This window comes from Oncorhynchus mykiss, chromosome 1 (assembly GCF_057628025.1).
Source record: "Oncorhynchus mykiss isolate SJ-2025 chromosome 1, ASM5762802v1, whole genome shotgun sequence".
NCBI classification, from domain to species: Eukaryota; Metazoa; Chordata; class Actinopteri; order Salmoniformes; family Salmonidae; genus Oncorhynchus; species Oncorhynchus mykiss.
This window is the reverse complement of record NC_143022.1, coordinates 23,896,081-23,910,471: the sequence shown is the minus strand read 5'-3', so window position 1 is coordinate 23,910,471 and position 14,391 is coordinate 23,896,081. Positions and strand designations below refer to the sequence as shown.

At 41.5% G+C, this 14,391-nt stretch overlaps 1 long non-coding RNA gene across 2 annotated transcripts; it reads right to left on the bottom strand.

Annotated features, from left to right (window-relative positions):
- Positions 1-8,881: 8,881 nt before the first annotated feature.
- Positions 8,882-12,165, bottom strand: LOC110513869 (uncharacterized). Of its 2 annotated transcripts, none has more exons than XR_016482435.1 (4): positions 10,643-10,742; positions 10,414-10,504; positions 9,718-9,858; positions 8,882-9,583 (listed from the first exon to the last, which is right to left on the bottom strand). It is a non-coding gene; the product is annotated as an uncharacterized LOC110513869 (long non-coding RNA). The 2 variants fall into 2 exon arrangements; XR_005041338.2 differs by lacking the exons at positions 8,882-9,583; positions 10,643-10,742 and adding exons at positions 11,085-11,130; positions 11,237-12,165.
- Between the last annotated feature and the right edge of the window lie 2,226 nt (positions 12,166-14,391).

The window sequence follows — 14,391 nt, the reverse complement described above, 5'->3', positions numbered from 1 at the left end:
CCTGGTTTAGGAAGACCACCAAAAATGTTCCATCCGTAACTATAACATTTTCCAACAAGATAGAACTGCTAAAGGGGGTGAAGTTGTAATCTACTGCAGAGACAGCCTGCAGAATTCTGTCTTACTATCCAGGTCCGTGCCCAAACAATTTGAGCTTCTACTTTTAAAAATCCACATTTCCAGAAACAAGTCTCTCATTGTTGCAGATTGCTATAGATCACCCTCTGCCCCCAGCTGTTCCCTGGACACCATATGTGAATTGATTGCCCCCCATCTATCTTCAGAGCTCGTGCTGTTAGGTGACCTAAACTGGGACATGCTTAACACCTCGGCCGTCCTACAATCTAAGCTTGGTGCCCTCAATCTCACAAAAATTATCAATGAACCTACCAGGTACAACCCCAAATCCGTAAACTTGGGCACCCTCAAAGATATCCTCCTAACCAACTTGTCCTCCAAATACACCTCTGCTGTCTTCAACCAGGATCTCAGTGATCATTGCCTCATTGCCTGTGTCCGTAATGGGTCATTCCGTCAGTAGAGGATGCCTGGTTATCATTTAAAAGTGGAAAGCTGCCACGGTCATCCCCCTCTTCAAAGGGGGAGACACTCTAGACCCAAACAGCTACAGACCTATATCTATCCTACCCTGCCTTTCTAAGGTCTTCGAAAGCCATGTTAACAAACAGATCACCGACCATTTCGAATCCCACCGTGCCTTCTCCAGTATGCAATCTGGTTTCCGAGCTGGCAATGGGTGCACCTCAGCCACGCTCAAGGTCCTAAACGATATCATAACCGCCATCGATAAGAGACAATACTGTACAGCAGTATTTATCGATCTGGCCAAGGCTTTCGACTATGTCAATCACCACATTCTTATCGGCAGTCTCAACAGCCTAGGTTTCTCAAATGACTGCCTCGGCTGGCTCACCAACTTCTTCTCAGACAGAGTTCAGTGTGTCAAATCGGAGGGCCTGTTGTCCGGACCTCTGGCAGTCTCAATGGGGGTGCCACAGGGTTCAATCCTCAGGCCGACTCTCTTCTCTGTATACGTCAATGATGTCGCTCTTGCTTCTGGTAATTCTCTGATCCACCTCTACGCAGACAACACCATTCTGTATACCTCTGGCCCTCCTTTGGACACTGTGTTAACCATCCTCCAGACGAGCTTCATTCAACACTCCTTTCGTGGCCTCAAACTTCTCTTAAATGCAAGTAAAACTAAATGCATGCTCTTCAACCGATCGCTGCCCATACCAGCCCGCCGTCCAGCATCACTACTCTGGACGGTTCTGACTTAGAATATGTGGTTAACTACAAGTACCTAGGTGTTTGGTTAGACTGTAAACTGTCCTTCCAGACTCACATTAAGCATCTCCAATCCAAAATTAAATCTAGAATCAGCGTCCTATTTCGCAACAAAGCATCCTTCACTCATGCTGTCAAACATACCCTCGTAAACCTGACTATCCTACCAATCCTTGACTTTGGCGATGTCATTTACAAAATAGGCTCCAACACTCTACTCAGCAAATTGGATGCAGTCTATCACAGTGCCATCCGTTTTGTCACCAAAGCCCCATATACTACCCACCACTGCGACCTGTGTGCTCTCGTTGGCTGGCCCTCGCTTCATATTCGTCGCCAAACCCACTGGCTCCAGGTCATCTATAAGTCTTTGCCAGGTAAAGCCCCGCTTTATCTCAGCTCACTGGTCACCATAGCAGCACCCACCCGTAGCACGCGCTCCAGCAGGTATATTTCACTTGTCATCCCGAAAGCCAATTCCTCCTTCGGTCACCTTTCCTTCCAGTTCTCTGCTGCCAATGACTGGAACAAACTGCAAAAATCACTGAAGCTGGAGGCTCATATCTCCCTCACTAGCTTTAAGCACCAGCTGTCAGAGCAGCTCACAGATCACTGCACCTGTACATAGCCATCTGTAAATAGCCCATCCAACTACCTCATCCCCAAACTTTTATTTATTTATTTATTTTGCTCCTTTGCATCCCAGTATCTCTACTTGCACACTCATCTTCTGCACATCTATTACTCCAGTGTTTACTTGCTATATTGTAATTATTTCGCCACTATGGCCTATTTATTGCCTTTACCTCCCTTATCTTACCTAATTTGCACACACTGTATATGGACTTTTTCTATTGCATTATTGACTGCATGTTTGTTTATTCCATGTGTAACTCTGTGATGTTGTTTGTGTCGCGCTGCTTTGCTTTATCTTGGCCAGGTAGCAGTTGTAAATGAGAACTTGTTCTCAACTAGCCTACCTGGTTAAAAAATAAAAAGATTCTGAGACTCCACCAGTCCAGTGCCATCCTAATGGCATTCACCTGGTTGTACCTGGTTGTGCTTGATGTTATCATAAAGCCGTATACTCATTTCAGACCATTTCAGGGCCATTCCACTCACTGGTCTGTTTGCCCACCAGGCACCTTAGTCCAGTCTGAAGTAATAGTCTTAGAAAAAAAGTGTCACTAGATTCCTCACATAATCCTATGACAAGAACAGAGAATAAGATACTATGTATGTATTCAAGTACGATCAGTATTTTCTGTCTCAAATGATCTTATACGTGTAATTGTCACAAATTATATGACTGACATTCTACCTGCATAGTCCCAAAGTTATCCAGAGCGGACTCCCATGTCATGTGTTCCTTTTCTTTGCAGAGATATTTTGTGGTTCTCAGAGATGTTTACATTTTTTATTACATTTTATTACCCCTTTTTCTTTTGTGATATCAATTGATAGTAACAGTCTTGCAACATCTCTGCAACTCCCGTATGGACTCGGGAGAGGCGAAGGTTGAGAGCCATGCGTCCTCTGAAACACGACTCCACGAAGTCGCACTGCTTCTTGACACACTGTACCAATGTGTCAGAGGAAACACCATACAAGCTGGTGATCGAAGTCAGCACCGCAAGGAGTCGCTACAGTGCGATGGGACAAGGACATCCCAGTCAAACCCTCCCCTAACCCGGACAACGCTGGGCCAATTGTGCGTCGCCTCATGGGTCTCCCGGTCGTGGCCGGCTGCAACACAGCCCGGGATTGAACCTGGATCGCTCAGCGCTTATGTTGTGGAAATGATTATTACTTTGTAGAAAGGTAAACTGGTTAGAAATGCAATCACCAAAATATGATGCATCCATCTGCTTTGTGACATCGTGGTGGTTCATAAATGTTAAAATCCCAACCATGCCAGATTAAAAGCATTGTCCACAAAAGGTGACCTGTTTATAACTGATATGACCTGCAATATTAAATAAAATAGTATGGTATGACCTGCAATAAAAAAATCTGACTCTATCAGTGTTGTATTCAAGCAGAATAACATGGGCAGTAATACCCTTCCTACGTAATCTGATGAATACGTTTTTCTTTTTACCTGATGAATAGCCCTCAATTGGAAGAGAAGATGTTCCCACTTGCTAAGGTGATACTTAACCCTGTAGTATCCAGTCACATTGAGGTTGGCTAGTACCCACTGATCACTTGTCAGGTTATTGCTTATAGCTGAGGAAAATAATATAATGCATGACAATGAAGATACTGATAGTAGATCAAATCTGCTTGTTATTTCATCAGATCATTTTATGTTTTAATATTCGTCCACAGTTTTCCACAGAGGACACTAGTAAACAGGTTTCTTGTATCTGTACCTTTTTTCTCAAGCAGCCATATTTCTTTCTGAACCACTCCTGCCTCCATCCACTCGTACCTAGTCACCAAAATGAATTATTATATTATTCATACGTATGTAACATTCATGACATATACAGTGCCTCGTGAAAGTCTACATAACGAAATTTTGCTGACTTAAAATTAAATCTAAATGTATGTCCAGACTATGTTCGGATGGTGGTACAGTCTACACAGAATCAGGGTCCAATATGAATTGTTGCTGGGAGATCTGTCCAGTGGCTGTATTTATGGTGACCACTGGGAAGCCCATCTGATAAGCCTCCCTCTACAACTGGATCCTGGAATTCCTGACAGGCCACCCTCAGGTGGTAAGGGTAGGTAACAACACATCCGCCACGCTGATCCTCAACACGAGGCCCCTCAGGGGTGCGTGCTCAGATACCTCCTGTACTCCCTGTTCACTCATGACTGCATGGCCAGGCACGACTCCAACACCATCATTAAGTTTGCCAATGACACACCGACAACGATGAGACAGCCTATGGGGAGGAAGTCAGAGACCTGGCCGTGTGGTGCCAGGACAACAACCTCTCCCTCAATGTGATCAAGACAAAGGAGATGATGGTGGACTACAGGAAAAAGAGGGCCGAGCATGCCCCATTCTGATCGACGGGGCTGCAGTGGAACAGGTAGAGTTTCAAGTTTCTTGATTACATCACCAACAAAAACATGGTCCAAACACACCAAGACAGTCGTGAAAAGGGCATGACAACCTATTTCCCCTCAGGAGACTGAAAAGATTTTGCATGGGTCCTCAGATCCTCAAAAGGATAATTATACAGCTGCACCATCGAGCACATCCTGACTGGTTGCATCACTGCCTGGCATGGCAACTGCTCGGCCTCTGACCGCAAGGCACGTCAGAGGGTAGTGCGTACGGCCCAGTATATCACTGGTGCCAATCTTCCTACCATCCAGGACCTCTATACCAGGCGGTGTCAGAGGAAGGCCCTAAAAATGTCAAAGACGTCAGCCACCCTAGTCATAGCCTGTTCTCTCTGCTACCACAAGGCAAGCGGTACCGAGCACCAAGTCTAGGTCCAAGAGGCTTCTTAACAGCTTCTACCCCCAAGCCTTAACACTCCTGAACATATAATCAAATGGCTACCCAGACTATTTGCATTGCCCCCCCGCCCTACTTTTATGCTGCTGCTACTTTATTATCTTTGCAGTCACTTTAATAACTATCTACATGTACATTTTACCTCAATTACCTTGACTAACCGGTGACCCTGCACATTGACTCTGTATAGGTAACTCCTGTATATAGCCTCACTATTGTTATCTTGTTGGTTAAGGGTTTGTAAGTAAGCATTTCACTGCTCATGGGATCAATGTTCTTTGGGGTAAAAGTAAACTAAAGTAAACCTGTTGTATTCGGCGCATGTGACATGCACTGTACCAGGAAGCTACATGCCACCGGCATCTACTGCCTAGAGAGGGAGACCAGACACATAGGGGAACTACTAGAGAGATTTTGTATGTTCCCTGAACCATTGGAGGGAAGAATTGTCATTATAATACTGGTCTCCACATTCTCATTGATATGACTATAAATGGAAGATATTAATGTGGGCTCGGTCAGTATCATTTGCTGCTGTGAAGACAAACATAAAATCTGATGGAATCTGTAGTCCTGCTATAATACTGCCAAAATCATTCATTTCAACAATACAAACCAACTAGCTGAAAATAGGAATAGACAATGCACAGTATTGATTGTTTCTAAGGAACTTAGTCATTGTAGATGATACCAAAGGGTTGTCTCCACAGTGTTATCGTAGGCAAAGTGATTGAGGTAGCTCTTGAGAAACATATGTTTGAGGCACTTAAAGTGGAAAAAGTCAAGGAGTCTGAATACTTTCCAAATGCACTGTATATAGTTATAGTTGATACACATTTTAAATTATTTGAAGTTAGGATAGGCTGAACATGTGACAATTGGTTTGGTGTCTAGCTTGAACGGTTCAATAATTACTGTTGTTGGGTTATATTGTGCAAACCTATGCAGAATTATATAGTTATTAGTTCGTAAAAGTTTTAAATATTTTGAAGTTAGGATAGCCTTTACATATGAATGTTGGTTTTGTGTGGTAAGCAGTTGTGGTCAGAAGTTGTGTGGTTGTTGTCAGTGGTTGTGGTCACTAGATGTGGTCAGAAGTGTGGTTGTAGTCAGATGTGTGGTTTTGGTCAGTTGTTGTGGTCAGAAGTTGTGGTCAGTAGTTGTGTGGTTGTGGTCAGAAGTTGTGTGGTTGTGGTCATTTGTTTTGGTAAGTAGGTGGGTGTTTCAGTAGTTTCGGTTAGTAGTTGTGGTTAGTAGTTTTGTTCTTAGTAGTTGTGGTTCAGTAGTTGTGGTCAGTAGTTGTGTGGTCAGTAGTTTTGTGGTTGTTGATAATATTGTGTGGTTGTGGTCAGAAATTGTGTTGTTGTGGTCAGTAGTTCTGTGGTGTGGTCAATAGATGTGGTGAGCAGTTGTGTGGTTGTGGTCAGAAGTTGTGGTCCGTAGTTGTAGTTGTGTGGTTGTGGTCAGATGTTGTGTGGTTGTTGTTTAGGATATGTGTGATTGTGGTCCCTAGATGTGAAAAGCAGTTGTGTGGTTGTGGTCAGAAGTTGTGTAGTTGTTGTCAGTAGTTGTGTGGTTGTGGTCACTAGATGTGGTCTGTAGTTGAGTGGTCAGTAGTGAGGTCAGTTGTGTGTTTGTGGTCGGACATTGTGTGGTTGTAGTTAGATGTAGTGTGGTTGTGGTCAGTAGTTGTGTGGGTGTGGTCAGACGTCGTGCGGTCCTGGTCACTAGATGTGGTAAGCAGTTGTGTGGTTGTTGTCAGAAGTTGTGCGGTTGTGGTCACTAGATGTGGTAAGCATTTGTGTGGTTGTGGTCAGAAGTTGTGTGGTTGTTGACAGTGGTTGTGGTCACTAGATGTGGTCAGAAGTTTGGTGGTTGTTGTCAGAGGTTGTGTGGTTGTAGTCAGACGTTGTGTGGTTGTGGTCAGTTGTTGTGGTCAGCAGTTATGCGGTTGTGGTTAGATTGTTGTGTGGTTGTGGTCAGTTGTTGTGGTCAGCAGTTATGCGGTTGTGGTTAGATTGTTGTGTGGTTTTGGTCAGTTGTTGTGGTCAGTAGTTGTATGGTTTTGGTTAGTAGTTGTGTGGTTGTGGTCACTGGATGTGGTCAGCAGTTGTGTGCTTGTGGTCAGATGTTGTGATAAATAGTTGTGGTCAGTAGTTGTGTGGTTATGGTCTAGTTGTGTTGTTGCCGGTCAGTAGTTGTGTCATGGTCAGTTGTTGTGTGGTCAGTAGTTGTGTGGTTGTGGTCAGTAGTTGTGTGGTTGTGGTTAGAAGTTGTGTGGTTGTGGTCAGTAGTTCTGCTCAGCAGCTGAGTGGTTAGTAGTTGTGTGGTCAGAAGTTGTGGGGTCGTGGTCAGTAGTTGTTTGGTTGTGGTCAGAAGTTGTACGGTTGATGTCAGTAGTTGTGTGGTTGTGGTCACTAGATGTGGCCAGCGTTGTGATTCTGGTCGGAAGTTGGGGATGTAGTCAGTAGCTGAGTGGTCAGAAGTTTGGTCAGAAGTTGTGTGGTTGTGGTCAGAAGTTGTGTGGTTTTGGGCAGTAGTTGTGGTCAGAAGTGTGGTTGCGGTCATTATTTGTGTTGTAGTCAGTTGTGTGGTCAGTAATTCTGTGGTTGTGGTCAGAAGTTATGATTTTAAGTAGTTTTGGTCAGTAGTTGTGTGGTTGTGGTCAGTAGTTGTGGTCAGTAGTTGTGTGGTTGTGTGGTTGTGGTCAGTAGTTGTGGTCAATCGTTATGGTTATGGTCTAGTTGTGTGCTTGCGGTCAGTAGTTGTGGTGTGGTCAGTTGTGTGGAAAGTAGTTCTATGGTTGTAGTTAGTAGCTGTGGTCACTCTTCACCCTTAGAATTGTTGCCCTCTGTGTCTGAGTATAGCAACGTCAACGGCTCCGTTTGGGCAGCTCAATGATGACACAGAGCTGTTAGTAGACGTCAGCTAGACACTTTTTGTCACTCTAAACTCAGACAGAGCTGTAACTTTTAGTGGGTTGAAGGTATTCCTAGTCCGCTCTTTCCAATCAGAGGGGTACAGCCCACCCTTCTATTTAGAGACTAGCCAGTTATGTTATTTAGAGTACAGAGCATGGTCCTGGAAAAGGAGGACGAAGCTGCAGTTCCCCCAAAAAGTTTTGGGAAAATATGGTAATGCAGGTAGTAAAACAGCTGTACTGTAAAATCTGTAGTAAATATCAGAGGAAGAGTTCATCATTTGTTACATTTTTGTCTAACCTGAGGGGTAGTGATCAAATAGGTCGTTTTTTGCAAAAAGGTTACAGAAAATGTTGTCGATGCGGTAGCTAACTATTATTACACCCGTACCGAATATTTGTTATTATTTCAGATATGAATAGCGAAAAGTAGACCAATGACATACCCTCTAACTTTGTCTAAGTCGTTAGAAAAGAGGTCAAAGTAGATCTATGTCAAAAGTTATTTTGCATTAACAGTGAATTGCAGTCGGAAGTGATAACGTCTCAATCGGGAGCTTTAGAATGTTGAGGAAAATGCCATGAAAGTGAATGAAGATTGTTGTTGTCCTTATTTTTGACAATGTAAAACTTAAAGTATAAAATATATCAAAAGGTTGTATAAACTCAAATAGGGTAAGACTATTCTGCACATTTAAAAGTTTGAACAGCGTTTAGCTTAAGCGGTGTAGGAGGAGTAGCATGCTAAAGAAGAAGGTCGAAGATTGAAGCTGGGGCTTTTGCTGCGCAAGTCCCAAAATAATTAGAAGAAGAATGTCGAAGATTTTGAATTGGATGTTTGCGTTGCAAGTCCCATTAATTACAGTGGAGTGTAATTACAGTGTAACAAGAATTGTAATATCTAATGTAATTTTTACACTGTACTTGGGTTAGGTCATAGGTAGATGTTACTGCTGTAAGTACTGCGTTATAAGGAGTAATTACGATACTTGTTACATTACATTGCCCTTATTACTGTGTAACTGTTACCGTAAAAAGTCTAGTTGACAACATATTTAATCAAATATGTTTGTCCAGTGACTATTTCAGAGTGCTAGTCCACCGATTATTATATAATTATTTCCAGCCATGTAAACGTCCATAAGAAGCAAAATTACACCATTAGAAAATGCATTGTAAAACAGTTGTATTTATTATTTCCACATTATTCCACATTATTTCCACAATCCACAATCATAAACCAGTGTTTAATAGCAATGCAGCATTTTAGAAAGTTAGTCTTTGATAGAAAAATTATGTTTTAATTCATACAACGTTATTTCCCCAAAAAATAGAAGTATAGGCCGACATAGTATTTCTGATTAAGGGGCAGGATAACTTTAGAATAAAAAGTGTCATTGACTGTTAGAGAGACAAAAAAACAACAAGAAACATGGCTTTAGGATTGGTCTTAGATAATAAATAAATGGACAGGTGTTTGTTTCTCCATGTGACCATTATGGTGCATCAGTCTCTGCTTTAAGCCATGCCTGCACAGTTCTTGTTCTCTGCCACCCATTTGATGTTAGCTGTTGTCCGCTCAATGGCCTGTGAAATTGCAAAGATACCCGAGTCGAAGCCAACCTCAGTTGTCTGCCTGTAACTGCATGAGCTGTGACAGCGAAGAGAAACATTAACTTATATTGTGCAATATAGAAAACTCTACATTTAGGGTCCACATCGTACCCCAATACAAACATGTTGAGCAATATGTGCTGACAAATCCCCTAATCTGTAATACCATCTGTTAGAACTCAAATTCAGTTGAAAACCTCTTGGTCACACCATCGATGAGATTGGAGATGGAGAAGGAGAAAGAACCACCTCCGTACCTATGACAGACGAGGTCAAGTAAGAAAACAACATCTAATGTAGAGTTAGATCAAATATCAGTGTACCAAATGTGACAAAGAATCACTTCGAAATTAAACAATCAATACAATATGTGATAAAAGCTCAAACTCACTGAGTTAAGATGTAACCCCATCTGTCTCTCATAAAGTCCCAGGCCAGAGACTGGCCAACAACATTGCTTGCAATGTAAAAAATGGTAGAGGTGGCATCCTGCTTGCAGATGTTGGTTGCATCCAGGGTGTAGTCCAGGTACCTCAATGGTGAAAGGAGGTACAAAGACAGTATGAGGCATTGAAGCACCTCATATTCATGTCAGACACACAAGTCTCTTTAAAGCACTCCTTGAAAATGTCTCCTTTTTATGCCAGGCAGAGAATCAATGCTTTGCTGTTTATTGAATACTCTGATGCCTAGGGGAGGGATAATCACAGATCACATTTGACCAATAAGCCATGGATACGTAGCACTCTTAACTCATTTGTTGAGTAGCCAGGGCTGCTTTGTACAGGTCAGGGCAGATCAAAGCTTGTCTGCCTGATTAGCGATGCTGGCAGCCTCAAACTGCTCCCAACCAAATTCCCACTCTGCAGCCCCCCCACCCCGCACTGATAACAATGCAGTACACTGTCATCCTCAAGTTGTGGTGTATTCTAATAGGAAATCAAATATTTCAACATTTAAGCATGGAATATCCTATCTATCATCACACCTTTTAATCTTAAAATAGTGGTGCAAAAACATTTTGATATTCACGGTTAATGGTATCAAGAAATGTATCGGAATTGTGTTTAAATCCCGCTGAACTCACGGATTGTTGACAGGGTCAGCCATTAGTCAGATTCTGACACTCCGTCATTCCAGTGCTACAGGCCATCCTAATGGCATTCACTTGGTTGTACCTGAGGGTAGGAAGATACAGTACAACTAAGTAAGGGGATTGTTTTGGTTTTCAAGCAGTTAAAAAAGCCAGAGTGCTGTGCAAAAGGTGGCCATAGCAGGGTAAAATGATTATAATGACATTTTATTGATTAACTCACTGGTCCATATGCCCAGTGGGTACTGTTTTCCAGTTGTCAGTGATACCCTTATAGTATGTAAAGTGGTTCTACTTGTTTTTGAGGTAAGCCTAAAAGACAGAAAACACAACTAGTGTTCGTGCCAATATGTTTTGTTTATTCTACTATTTTTAAACATGTTTGTATTGCTTGCTTATTGCCTTTCAAGAAAATAAACCAACCTGCATATCCCCATAGGCTTCACTCCTATCAAACATGAGGTAGAAAAATTCCAAGTTGTCAAGAGCTGACTCCCACGGCATATATTCCCTTTCTGTTCGTTGTTCGCAACACTATTGTTAGGTCGATATATTTTGCCCTTTACAGAACTTTTTTTATTTATTGAGACTCCTTATCGGCCTACTATAAATAAAATGTTAAGTATTACTCTTTAAATCATGACTACAGTGAACTATGTACTCACCTTGCAAGGTTAAAAGGATCATCCACCAATTGAGCTCCATTGATAACTGGAATTGACGAGACAAAAACCACTAACATCAGCATTAATTACTTTTTTTTCTAACAAGACAATAATTTGGGATGGAATAGATTGTGTGTTCATCAATGGCTTACCTGAGGAATGGTGCTCAGTACGTTGATGAGACTTTCCCAGTTGGCTTCATCATAGCTCTAACCCTGTAGTATCCAGAGACATTTAGGTTGACCAGTACCCATTCTTTCCCAGTGACTTTCATTTCAGGCTTATTTGCTTAATATTTAGGGACAAACACAACATGTCAGCTTCTGAATCATATAACATGTGCCACCAGGCAGTCATTCTCAAATAATTATCTTTGATGAGAGTATCTTGGTAGTATGGTAATCCTTAGATTGTGCTCATCTCTATTCTTTAACTGTTCATTGATTTAAATATACCACAATACAGATCTTCACATCAGTGATCCTAATACATGTACAATACATGACAAAAGTATGTGGACACCTGCTCGTCGAACATCACATTGCTGTGGGGACTTGCTTCCATTCAGCTACAAGAGCATTAGTGAAGTCGGGCAATTAGGCCTGGCTTGCAGTCGGCGTTCCAATTCATCCCAAAGGTGTTCGATGGGGTTGAGGTCAGGGCTCTGTGCAGGCCAGTCAAGTTCCCCCACACCGATCTCAACAAATCATTACTGTATAGTCCTTGCTTTGAGCACAGGGGCATTGTCATGCTGAAACAGGAAAGGGCCTTCCCCAAACCATTGTCATAAAAAGTTGGAAGCACAGAATCATCTGGAATGTCATTGTATGCTGTAGCGTTAAGATTTCCCTTCACTGGAACTAAGGGGCTTAGTTCGAACCATGAAAAACAGCCCCAGACCACATTCCTCCAAACTTTACGGTTGGCACAATGCATTGAGTCAGCGTTCTCCTGGCATCCGCCAAACCCAGATTCGTCCATCGGACTGCCAGATGGTGAAGCTTGATATAGTGTATCACTCCAGAGAACGCATTTCCACTGCTCCAGAGTCCAATGGTGGTGAGCAACGTTTGTCTATGGTGATTGTATGGCTGTGTGCTTGATTCTCTACATCTGTCAGCAATGGGTGTGGCTGAAATAGCCTAATCAACTCATTTCAAGGGCTGTCCATATACACTATAAAATCGAAGTCGGAAGTTTACATACACGTTAGCCAACTACATTTAAACTCGGTTTTTCACAATTCCTGACATTTAATCCTAGTAAAAATTCCCTGTCTTAGGTCAGTTAAGATCACCAATTTATTTTAAGAATGTAAAATGTCAGAATAATAGTAGAGAGAATGATTTATTTCAGCTTTTATTTCAGCTTTTATTTCTTTCATCACATTCCCAGTGGGTCAGAAGTTTACATACACTCAATTAGTATTTGGTAGCTTTGCTTTTAAATTGTTTAACTTGGCTCAATTATTTCAGGGAGCCTTCCACAAGCTTCCCACAATAAGTTGGGGTAAATTTTGGCCCATTCCTCCTGACAGAGCTAGTGTAACTGAGTCAGGTTTGTAGGCCATCCTGCTCGCTTTTTCAGTTCTGCCCACAAATTTTCTATAGGATTGAGGTCAGGGCTTAGTGATTGCCACTCCAGTACCTTGACTTTGTTGTCCTTAAGCCATTTTGCCAGAACTTTGGAGGTTTGCTTGGGGTCATTGTCCATTTGGAAGACTCATTTGCGACCAACTTCATGACTGATTTCTTGAGATGTTGCTTCAATATATGCACATAATTTTCCTACCTCATGATGCCATCTATTATGTGAAGTGCACCAGTCCCTCCTGCAGCAAAGCAACATGACTCAAAGGATATCAATTAGCCAAAAAAAAAGAGACGTCCTAACCCACTTGCCAAAACTATAGTTTGTTAACAAGAAATTTGTGGAGTGGTTGAAAAAAGAGTTTTAATGACTCCAACCTAAGTATATGTAAACCTCTAACTTCAACTGTACGCTCTAGGGGTTAGACCGAAAGGTTACTAGATCGAATCCTCGAGTTGACAAGGTAAAAATCTGTCGTTCTGCCCCTGAACAGGCAGTTAACCCACTGTTCCTAGGCCATCATTGTAAATAAGAATTTATTCTTAACTGACTTGCCTAGTTAAATAAAGGTTAAATAAAAAAAATATATAAAATATATATAGGAAAGGTAATCAGGGACGTGATGGAGTCCAGGTGAGTCTGACAACGCAAAGGCTTTTCTGTGGGCTGCATTTGAGTTGTGGCAACAACTCTGAGACAAACAGTACAATGGTTATCAATTGTTTAGAAAACAATCTGTCAAATGTAGGTGTAATCAAATATCAAATATTACATCTACAGTATCATGTCAATTTATTCTATTCTAGGTATAAATACCCAGGGGATAAGTGGGGAAGTGTTACAGGTGTTTTAATACCCAATTAAAATTAAACACTGTCAATTCATAAGAATTTGTAAGACTCTTATTTGTATAAAATGGACAGAGATCAGTCTTTAAAATCAACCAACAGCGTTTATTCTCGAGAGTACTGCCCATGATACATTTTACCACAAGTTATAAACTGAAAATGACGTCAGCGTTTTCTAACTGTTCCGTCTCCTCTTGACACTGGTACAAAGGCTGTATAGTTCTCAAGCCTTCCCACATCGTCTAGAGCCAAGGCCAGCCTGTGTAGATAAGCATTCTAGCCAGTCTAGCGATATAGTCATTAATTTCTACCAAGGAACAGACAGTCATTGTTCTAATTCTTGATTATATTTCCACACATTATATTCAGTACTAGGATTAAAAAGAAAATTCATACATATACAGTAACATAATAGTATTCTGATTGAAATGTATACATAATTAGTCATTATTGATAAAAAATTCCCTTAACAGGAAGATGGGTGACAGCTGGAGGGGGGTGGAGACAAGCACAAGGACAAGTAAAACAGATCAGGGTGTGAAAATCACATCGTTATGATGCACTATATGGTGCCTGATCTCACAATAGTTAGAGAAAATAAAGCCAGGTTATACCGTTAAGAGTTCAAAACACCTGACCTTGGGTGTGACTCTTATCTCAACATTTATTTGATAAATGGAATTTTAAAATGCTAAGAGAGCAAATAAAAAGCTTTGTCAATTTTTCAGAAAACAAAGAGAGGTAAAGTGTGTTACTTTGGAAGATGCTTCTAAAGGATGGATTTTTATTGATTTATTCTGATATATTCTCAATTTCTTCCTTTATTCTTTTATGGATTATGTGTGTATTGTTTTGTATTGCCAGGTATT